The 11,014-nt window shown below is 35.8% G+C and overlaps 1 long non-coding RNA gene across 2 annotated transcripts in view; it reads right to left on the bottom strand.

The window, feature by feature from the left end:
* Window positions 1-11,014, bottom strand: part of LOC111091584 — a 67,056-nt gene that overhangs the window by 11,564 nt on the left and 44,478 nt on the right. Inside the window, exon 7 of one of the 2 annotated variants that reach the window (XR_005375852.1) lies at window positions 793-941. The exons of the other annotated variant lie outside the window; for it this stretch is intronic. This is a non-coding gene — a long non-coding RNA (uncharacterized LOC111091584). Of the gene's footprint in view, window positions 1-792; window positions 942-11,014 lie in introns of those variants that run through there. 2 annotated transcript variants of the gene reach the window in all.

Here is an 11,014-nt window from a genome sequence, read left to right as displayed (position 1 = left end):
ATTCCTTTAGGATTCTCTGTATACACATGTCTGCTAAAACAGATCCGCTCTGTGGGCATCCAGTGAATAAATCCAAATGTAACTCCTTAGTCCAGGTCCAACTGTAGCAAATGGGGAGACGTGAAGATGTATATGAAGCCTGTGTATATGGGCAGGCATGGATGTCTAGGTCAGTTGTAGCTTTGGTAGCTGTGGACAGCCTATATTAGTATATTGGGTCACTGCCTCTACAGTGGAACTTCACACAGTAGTATCTAATTTTAGAATCCTAATGCCTAGTGCTTTTAGAATTCTTTCTATTTTATTTTATTTTATTTTATTTTATTTTTTGCTTTTAGAATTCTTAAGTGTATAATCCTGTGAACAATCTAAACAAAAATAAAACCACACAAACAAATAGAAAGGTATACATCACCTGTTTGTACATTTTCTGGATCTATGTTATTAGGCACAGATGCCTGTGTAGATATGTGCACACATTCATGTCAGGGGTATACAAATACAGGCATGTGTATGTGCCTAACATACGTGACAGCAAATATGAATGTGCACAAATGCTAGGAACCATAAATAAATACATAAACACAAGCCTATGAGAATGCCCACAGTGGGACTCTACAGAGAGCAAGATACACCAAAGGAGACCTAGACTTATACAAACATACATATATGTGCAGAAATGACAATTTTTGACTAATGAGATCTCAAAGAAGGAAACATTTGTGTTCTAGAAGGAAGTGAAGTTTATTGAAAGACTCAAACACCAGAAAAATCTTTATTTTTTTATCCCCCCAAATAAGTGATGGTGAGTGATGGTGAACGCAGAAATCACAGGCAGGGGACGTAATACCGTGAGGTACGGAGATCTGTCCTAGGTGTTCTTTCAAAAGCTTTTCTGTTTCTCCAGAGAAGGTTTCTTCCAGGGTTCTGATTTCCTGAAACTGTAATCAATTCTTTAATACCTTATTTTGTGTCTTGAAGTTAGTTACTCTGAAGACACAGAAAGGAAAGTCCCAATTTACCACTGCCTTTTGAGAATATTTTCTTTTTTTCAAGGATTCTAGATAACTTCATTATCACCCCCCTGCACTTGGCTGAACACACCTCGCTATTCTCCCGTTTAACTCATTCAATTAAGGGAAAACAATAAAAATACAGTGTGCACTACCATATCAGAAAAAAAGAAAAGAGAAAAATTTCTTTCTTTCAAACCCAAACAGGATGGATATTTATCGACACATGGATTTGTTGCTCATTTAATAAGGGGTGAGTGTAGAGCCTGAGCAGAGCTAACAAAATTCCTGCTGTATCCTTTAAGACTCAAGCAGGACCAATCTGTTAAATATATGTCCCTAGACTTATGCTGATGAAATTTTCATCTAATAGCCAGATTTTATGTGATGATAGTATAACAGACTGGCCAGAATTAAAAGAGAGAGAGAGAGAGAGAGAGAAGGACCTGCTTTTACTCTCTATTTTCTCCTCTGGCAGAGATATTAGCCATGGAAGCTAGAGGTCTGCTCGCTACGTAAGCAGGAGTACCTGTGGAGGTGGAGGGCAAGGCCGCTGGGTATGGGGACATGGCATTGCCTGTTCTCAAGACATTACTCTATCTGAGAGGCATTAGGTAGAATGATTCACTCAAAGGAGTTAAGCAGTTTGGTTTGAGCTAAGGTAGATAAAGGAAAACGCATGCACATATTTTCACTTATGTTGATGCTGTCATGGTACATGGTATAGAACATTTTGGATCAATAATTAATTGTAGTATCAAAATTCTGGCCTTCTGATACGCACACACTCTAGAAATACAATGGAGAGAGAGATAGACACACACAGAATATAAAATATCTACAGGAAAAGAAATAAGTTCAAAAGGCAACTAACTTAAAGAAGCTCAGAAATCTTAGCTTGCACAGAATAAATAGCAATGGGCATGATTTTGAGTGATGGTATTATTCTCTACCCACCCCATGCACGAAATTATTTGGTTATTCGAATCCCAGCAGATGCTTTCAAATATTTCAAGACAGTATCTGAATAAAATACACAATTTCATTATGGAGGTTTTAGAAATCCATAGAGAAGAATGTATTAGCTAAACCTAATTCAAATTCTATTTCCTCAGCGAAATCATCAAACAACTCGAACACATTCTGGTGCCTTTGAACCAGGATCCGAATGTTTTTCTTGGTCGTAGTTATCACAGTCTGTAATTATATGTTTAATTGCAGGCTGTGTGGCTGAATGTTTGTCTCTTCCACCACAATTTCGGCTGTGTTAAGACAGGGCTCTGGCCTTTTCTGCAGAAGCCGTATTGAGATGCTGGTTAGACACATGGACTCTGCAGTTGATCACCAGGCCACCTTCCCACCTCATGCTCTCACAAGAGTAAGCAGGGACAGGTGATGTAGCATCCTTGAAGTCATTTTCCTCCTCTGTAACCTAAGGACAAATATAGCATCGACTTCCCAGAGTGTTGTGAGGACTTAGTAAGTTAATACATGAAGAAGCATTTAGACCAGTATGTGGATCATAAGAATATTAGTATTTTATTATATATTTTTCTTTATTGTTGTATTTCTAGTAGCTTGTATAATTCCTGACACGTTGTATTAAAAAAGTGATTCTAGAATAGTTTGATGACTAAACTATTTAATGAATAAGTGATAGGAAAGACATCATAGATATCTTCTTTGGTCATTATCAAACCATTTTAGCCATGGATGCCATTGTTTGTTTGTTTGTTTTTTTAATTTTTATTTATTTATGATAGTCACAGAGAGAGAAAGAGAGAGAGGCAGAGACACAGGCAGAGGGAGAAGCAGGCTCCATGCACCAGGAGCCCGACGTGGGATTCGATTCCGGGTCTCCAGGATCGCGCCCTGGGCCAAAGGCAGGTGCCAAATCCTGGGATCCCGGATGCCATTGTTTGAATCAAAATTACAGATAGAATATCAGTGCATTAGCCCGATACAAGTTGAAATACAAGAGAAGATACTATAATTTAATGAGGAGGAGAGAAAGTCTGTGGACTCCAGAGCCCTATCCTTTACCTCCCAAGAGTCTGTTTATGTCCTAAGCAGTTCCAGAGTTTTCTGCCAAAAGACTAACCATCCACAGGAAGAAATAGGAAAATCAATCAACGCATAAGGATCAAGAGGAAAAACTTCTCTATGTCCAATCGAGAACTAAAGCCTTCTGCCTCTCTGTCCGTGGAGTATACTTTGTCTTCACATTTCTTTCAAAAACATACTTGCCTTGGGCACTAGAAGGACACAGGTGCTCTCTCTCTCTCTCTCTCTCATACAAGCTATATATCTATTCAATTTACCATACAGTTGGGATATATAAAATGAAACCAAAGTACAAAAGAAAATCCTAACTTAGAAATAAACCTACGTAACATATTAATAAACATTTTAAAAGAATTGGAAAGAGCTAAACTACTTTTGTGTTTGTTAAGACCTCTGTCAAAGCGCGCTCTTTCAAGGGACAACATGGCTGCTTCTCAAGAATTACTTTATATTACATGGACAATGAACAGTCTTTCACTCCTTGTTATTATAGGTATGCCGCACAATTTTATCACTTTTATCCAACACTTGGATTAATGTTTTATTTTACATTAAGGTAATTGGGCTCTGTATGTTAACAAGCTAAAAAGATCACACACACACACACATATATATATATTTCTTAAAAAATGTATGATACCTATATTCTAGTCAAAAAGCCATAGACATTATATAAATAATTTAAACCTTACTAGTGCTACTTTGAAAGCAAGTAAAAGAATATATAAAATAAATACATGTATTGACTTTAGTGTCATAGAATACAATGGGAATAATCTCAGGCATTCTGTTACTAAAGAAACATACATTCTTTTAAAATCCTTAAAAAGCCACTCTTGTTATCAATTGCTTTTATGGTAGAATAAATGATGCGATAGGTCCATTATAAGAACTACTTAAGGATGCATGGTTTTGTGTATCTGTGAAATACAAGAACACCCAGTGCTACAATGCCCACTTGATCATGCCATAAATTAAGAGATGAAAATTTGAGTATATTGTCATATCTTCAAGTGAAAATTTAGAAGAATTAAGAAAACAAATGGGAAAAAGTAAATTGTTTAAATCCGATTCTCCATCTAGAAAAATATTAGGCCAGTATGTTTTGGGTTTGCTTGTTCATTTTTAATCAATATATTACTGCCATATAATTCCTGGCAAAATCAGACTGATTCTCCTGTGAAGTCTCACAAATATTCAAATATGTATCATGTTAGTGTGAAATAACGACCAACCTTGCTTTATATTGCATAGGGTGGAGTGGGTAGGATGAGGGGTGGATCCAAAATTAAATTTGCTGTTCCTTTTCCATAAACTTGTAAAGACGGTTAAACCTCTCCCCTGAGAAAGGTGGAAAAGTAAGGGGACTTGTAAGACACTATATTCACCCAGAAAAACACATATTTTCAAGAACTAAGAAGAAGTCTTAGGAAGTCAACAGAAGTTTTTGATTCCTCAGGGTGCATGGGTGGCTCAGATGGTTAAACGTCCAATTCTTGGTTTCACTCAGGTCGTGATCTCACAGTTGTGGGATCAAGCCCCAGTCACGCTCTGCGTTCAATGCAGTATCTGCTTCAAATTCTCTCTCTCTCACTCCTCTCTCACATAAATAAATAAAATCTTTAAAAGAAGAGAAAATTTTTATTCCTTTTTGCCCTATTCACCTCATCTGGGAACTCTAAATATCACCTATAAAATGGACTCTTTCTCTTTTTTCTTTCTCACACTCTTGGTCTCTAGTTGTGCTATGGAAAACGTGAAAATAAAATCATAAAAGACACTCTTTAAGTAAAGTTTTTATATTCTAAAACAATAACTTAATACTAGTAATAATTTTCTAGTTCTCCAAATCACTAAATTACTTTGATATGTTATAACCAAAACTATGTATCCCCAAACAGAAGGTGAACTATTGATTTGAGCTTTTATTTAATATATATTTTTATAAATGAAATACTATATGCCTCTAGGTCTCTGGTCTTCCATACCTGAAGGCATTTTTGAGACAGTGTACATGGCCCAGGGCCTGTCATTTACATTATTTTGAATGTGCTCATTATGTCTTGGTACATTTATTTTGTAAAAAAAAAAAAAAAAAAAAAGGATTTGTGTTTTTTGTGTTTGCAAAATGTATCTACCCAGAAAAATTGAATACACTCAGGGCAGAGAAATTACTCCTTCATTCAATCCATTTCACTTAACTTGAATCTATATGTTCAAGGCCCTATCAAGTCTCTCAATCAGTAATTATTCAAATACCAATTTCCTTAAACTTGAAACCCATTTCCAGAATGTTCAACAGTGCATTTGTTTGATTTCTCAGATCATATCAAGACTCTAGTTTTCTGTTATTATCAAAACCATTAAATCTGTAATAATACAGGATTTAAAAGTACAAGTCTAAGATTATCCTTGGTTGTACATGAATTTTTTCTTTCATTAAATCTTGCTTTCCTAAACTTCCCTTTTAAATAGAGCATGTTATCTGCTTGTTGTGTGTTTATTTTCTAGGATACTTCTTCCAGTCCACATTCCACTATCTGATTTACACAGAAAATAACATTAACCATTTCTAACTAGTCAACGATTTTTCTAAGTTGGGGTAATTCTGTGATACATACATAGGAGAATTGTCTTTAGAATGCTAAATAAACAAATTGAATCATTCATCCAATTATTTTTTCAAACAACATGCCAAATATCAGTTGTAATGAATTCCTTAACCAAGTATTAAATTATTTATTTTTTCTTAACATTCTATAGATATACTAGTATAAACTAAGTAGAGAAATAAAACTCACAGTAATGGTACGCTCAAGTTAGCTCAGAATCCAGACTTGAGAAAAGTGACCTAATTGGGTGTGTAGATCAAATATTTACGGGATGGTTGTAAGTCCAATTCTATTAATGCTAAAGATCCACAAATTTTCATAATCCACAAAATCATTTTCATAACTGGATCATAGAAGGATTGGAAAATAGAATGAACTAGAAACATTAACTATTACATAACACTGTGCTCAAAACAGATGAATTCATAATTGGCAAGTTCCTAAAAAAAGCATATAGTCTTTATGAAATGATGTCGGTGGATATCTATTCCAAATAGATTACTTTTGAAGGATCCAAATTGGTCTGCCATCTTTTAGGGGAAAAAATGGACTACTTTACAAATACATAAAATTCTGTTTTAAAAATCATGCTTTTCAACCAATATAAGAGTCTAAAAGTATATGAAGAAGCCAGCAACTAAGTGTATATAACTCAGCTTTTGGGTCTATCTAGTTGTTTATGTATTTATAGTTTTTCTTCTGTACTTACTATTCCTTAGAAGCTGTTCAGTTGTTTTTCTTCCTGTGTGTGTATGTGTGTATTTTGCATTCTAGTGCAAGGACACTTTTGAAATTTATTTTAAAATATTTACCAAAAAAATCAAAATTAATGTTATTTAATACATAAAATCTAGAATCCTAACAATTTAAGAATTAACTTATTTGGATTGACAAATTATGAAACATAAAAGTGATAAAGGAAACTAATATGAGACAAAATTTTTAAAACCTAAATATCATATATTCCTACTTATGTAATGCACAAAAACATTTTATTTGTTTTTATGTGGCAGGATACTTTAATAATGATTCTGAGAAGAATGTAGACAAACAATTACCTCTGACCTGTACAAACAAAAGGATCAGAAGTATTGTATTGAAAGAGATAAGTCTTTTCATGATACAAAAGATTTTGTCAAACACAGAACGATGAGCATTGAAGTTCAAAATAGTTTCCTCAGTTACCTTAGTTTTGAGGGATGGGTCTAAGTTTATATTGTAACCTTTTCCAACAGTCTATTCATCGATTTTGCATCATAAAAAAAAAATGTGTGTAAACTTTGTTTTAGTCTTTGTTTCTGTTTTGTTTGTGGGGGGGGGGTATTTCCCTCGCTCTCAAATTTTTGTGGACCTCACACAAACAGAATCATGTTATAAGCATAAAGCCAGGCAAGGTGTGTGGAAGGTGCCAGGTGAGGAAACTGACTCCTTTTTACATTATACCTGTGCTAGAAGTTCACAGGAAAGGATCTACTGTAGTAGCTCTAATAATTGCTTTCTTAATCAGAACCAGAAATAGCTCCTGACAGTAGTGTTGCTTGGGAGACACTCTTCGTGCAACAAAGACAGATCCTATGGATGTTTGCACCAATTGTGAAGAGCACAAAAGTTAAATTTGAGGAGGAAAGGGAACAACAAATTCACTTGAATTCTTCACATTTGAGAAAGTCCCACCACTTTAATAAATGTGGGAAGGACAAAATAGAGAGAAAATCACAAACATCAGTGGGATCTATAAGAAAAAAATCAAGTATTCACCGTGGCTTTCAACAGACATATAGGCATTCAGTTAATACAAACAAGTTTCCACTAGAAATCTCTCTTTCTTTTCTTGTCTAAGTAAAATATTTTTATGTAAAAGAATTAGAAAAGCATTGAATTCATAAGGTGTCTAGACACTATAATTTAAAAAAAATGATAATGACCTATATGCTTTTAGATACAATAATAGAAGTCATGAAGTAATTTAAAAAATAATAATAATCAAACTGTCTAGGAAAAACTTCAACATCTTGTAACAGATAGTACCACACTGAAAACTAAGATACAATCTTTAGTTCTTCAGGAAATCTTCTCATATATCCACTTCAGTATTTTTTTTTAAATTGAGTGCTTGTATTCTAAAACCATACCAGGTGTTTATTATCTGAATCCACACTTTTTAAAAACAGATTTTATTTATTTGAGAGAATAGAGAGAGAGAGCATGAGAGAGCAACCAGCAGTGGGTGAAGGGGCAGAGGCAGAGAGAAGCCAACTCCCCGCTGAGCAGGGAGCCCAGTGAAGCTCCTCCCAGGACCCTGAGATCATGACCTGAGTCACAGGCAGATGCTTAATCCACTGAGTCCCCCAGGCATCCCTGAGCCCACACTTTTAGTGAGCATCCTAGGTGATTCAGAAGCCCAGTGAGGTTTGGAGTGTGCTACTTGACAGTGGTCAAATACAATATGAGGTAGATATAGTGTGAAAACTTTTCTAAATCTCTTCCTTTACCCTGAAACCCTTTTGGTATAGCATATCCCTTGACTACAGTCATGAAAAAGGCACTTTAGGGTATGCTGTAGTGTGGGTTCCTTCATTAATAAAAGCATAGATAATTATGAAGATAAAATTCTTTGATCATCCCAGCACCATTATTAAATTCGAAAATTAAAAAACATGATTGATGGCTGGAGATCAGCAACAACCTTGTCTGGGACGTTGATCTTATTGACAAAAATGCCTTTAAATGTGTTTTCTTTGTGCTTCTCAGGCATTATGAAAACTTAGCAAGATAGTGTTCATAAAATTTTTGGTGTTTTTCAAGGAGAAAGCAAGAGATAAGTCCAAAATAATTATGACTTGCAAATGTCATGTCTTAACTCTCTCATCAGCACTGTAGCTATTGTTGAAGCTGCCTTTCACTCTGTAAGACTACGAAGAGGGTGTGGATTCTTGACAGATTTCTCTCTACAGGGCTCTCAAGGCAAATAACACCTTGCCTTGGGGAAGAAAAATGATCAAAGAAAATGTCCCATGATTACTAATGCTGAAATCCTGGAAAACTGCCCCTTCTCCTGTGTTATGGTAAAAAGGCAGCATTATCAGGGTAAAGATAGAACTTGGCTTGAGAAGTTAGCCCAAGAACAGTGCATTTACCCAGGGAAGCAGCTTCACCCGCAGAGGGCACCAAGAGGTTTTGAATGGCAATCTACAGAACCAGAAAATCAAAATAGCAGAAAAGCGAACTGTTGTTGGAACCAAATAAGTAAGCCAGACCCTACACACTAAACCTATTCAGGGTAATTGTCTACTAAAATAGAAGTGTTAAATACTACCGGAAGCTCTCCTGACATAATAACCTGCATCTACAGGATTCCTCCTAGAATCCTAAATCAAATCAAATCCTAAATCCTACTCAAAGCAAAATCCAGGAAAACTACAATTTGAATAAGGAAAGACCATCAACTAATGCCAATAACAAGATGCATCAGATCGTAAAATTACCTGACAAAGGTTTTAAAGCAGTCATCATAAATATGCTCCAAAAATCAATTTAAAGTTCTCTTGAAGAAAAAAAAGAATTAAAAAAAATCTCACCTTTTTATTAGAAAAGAAGTTATAAAGCAGTGCATAGTATACAAAAGACAGTTTAAAGAAGAAAAATCACCTGATCATATCATTTGATGAGATTCAATATATATTCATTATCCAAAAAAAAAAAAAAAAAGTGAGGCACTCTATGTAAGGAGGCTGGTAATCACCACTCCATCAAAGCAAAGAATAAATGAAAAACTAAATTAAATGAATAATGAACAACTCTTCTTGATCTCTACAAGATGGAAGGACACAGAGCAAACAAAGTTGGAGAAGCAGACAGATAAATATAGAGAGCTGAGGTTCACCAGAGCAGGGACTCATGACTGGGAGCCACCAGGAGAAGCTGTGCAGGATAAAAAATAATAATAATAATAACAACAACAACAACAACAACAACAACAAAAAACCAACCAGACTGTGATTGATGAATTGCTGGAGGCTTTGTGCCCACAGCTCTGAGACTTAAAAGCTCCAAGTAAATCCAGTTAAGAGGTAGGGAGACAATAATATTGTAGGAATTACCTGGAGAAACTCAAAAAGATTCCCACATAAATATCAAAGAAATAACCCCTTCTGGTTCTGGCAGAGGGAGGGAAAGAGAAACCATTTGATACTGGAGCTTTTCTTAACAAAGCTTTTCTTAACAAAACTAGTTAACCAGAGCTTAACCCACAGGGTATTATCCAGGCCTAACTGACCTGGGGCAAAGGAAATACTCAACTCCAGCCGGCTCAGGTCTTCCCTGTGGGACAAGGAAACATCCAACTTGAGCCCACTCTAGCCAACCTACCTCACCAAAGGACGGAGAACAAAACTGAGAAATACTTGTGAATATCACAGTTCAGAGGCACAGGACCCATAAAAGGCAGAGACTGAATGACAGGACTGTGGGCTGCTTCCACTCCCCACTCACACCACCCCTGCATTACCAAAGGCCTACTGATAGTGGTCTCTGCTACCCCCTACATCATCCCCAGCTATCAGAAGAATATTGCAAGTCATACCAATAGGCAAAAAAAGGAAATGGTCTGAAGACACAGAGGAAGCGTCAGAACCAGATGTGAGGACACAGGAATTATAAGGTCACACATCTAAAACAACCCTGATGAATAAATGTGCTGAGGGTTCTCAAGGACAAAGCAGACAGGATGGAAGAACAAATGGGCAAAGTAAGCAGACAGAAGGAAGTCCTAAGAAAGTACCAAAGAGAAATGCTAAATTAAAAAAAAAAAAATGCCTTTCATGGGCTAATTAGCAGACTGGACATGGAAAGAATCTCTGAGCTAGAGGATGTATCAATAAAATCTTCAAAAACTAAAAAGCAAAGAACAAGTCTGAAGCAGCAAAACAGCATATCCAAGGTATATGCTGGGACATCAAAAAATGTGTAGCACATACTTAACGGAAATAAATGGTGTACAAATTAGGGGGAAAAAGAGAATTAACTTTGTTTGCAGATGACATGATCATCTCTGTAGAAAATCCAAGAGAAATGACCAAAAACCCCCCAAAATTCCATAAAATGAAGTATTATGCAGTGTTAAAAAGAAATGAGCTCAGCCCTAAAATGCATATTACCAAGTGAAAGAAGCCAGTCTGAAAGGCTACATACTCTATTATTCCAACTGCATGAGATTCAGAAAATGCAAAACTATGAAGACAATTTTAAAAGATTGGTTCTTTGGCGGGTGCATTGGGGCAGATGAAGAGGTGCAGCACAGAGGAATTTTAGGGCTCTGAGAATACT

This window comes from Canis lupus, chromosome 21 (assembly GCF_011100685.1).
Source record: "Canis lupus familiaris isolate Mischka breed German Shepherd chromosome 21, alternate assembly UU_Cfam_GSD_1.0, whole genome shotgun sequence".
Classification (NCBI taxonomy): Eukaryota; Metazoa; Chordata; class Mammalia; order Carnivora; family Canidae; genus Canis; species Canis lupus.
This window is presented reverse-complemented; position numbering and strand designations above follow the sequence as displayed.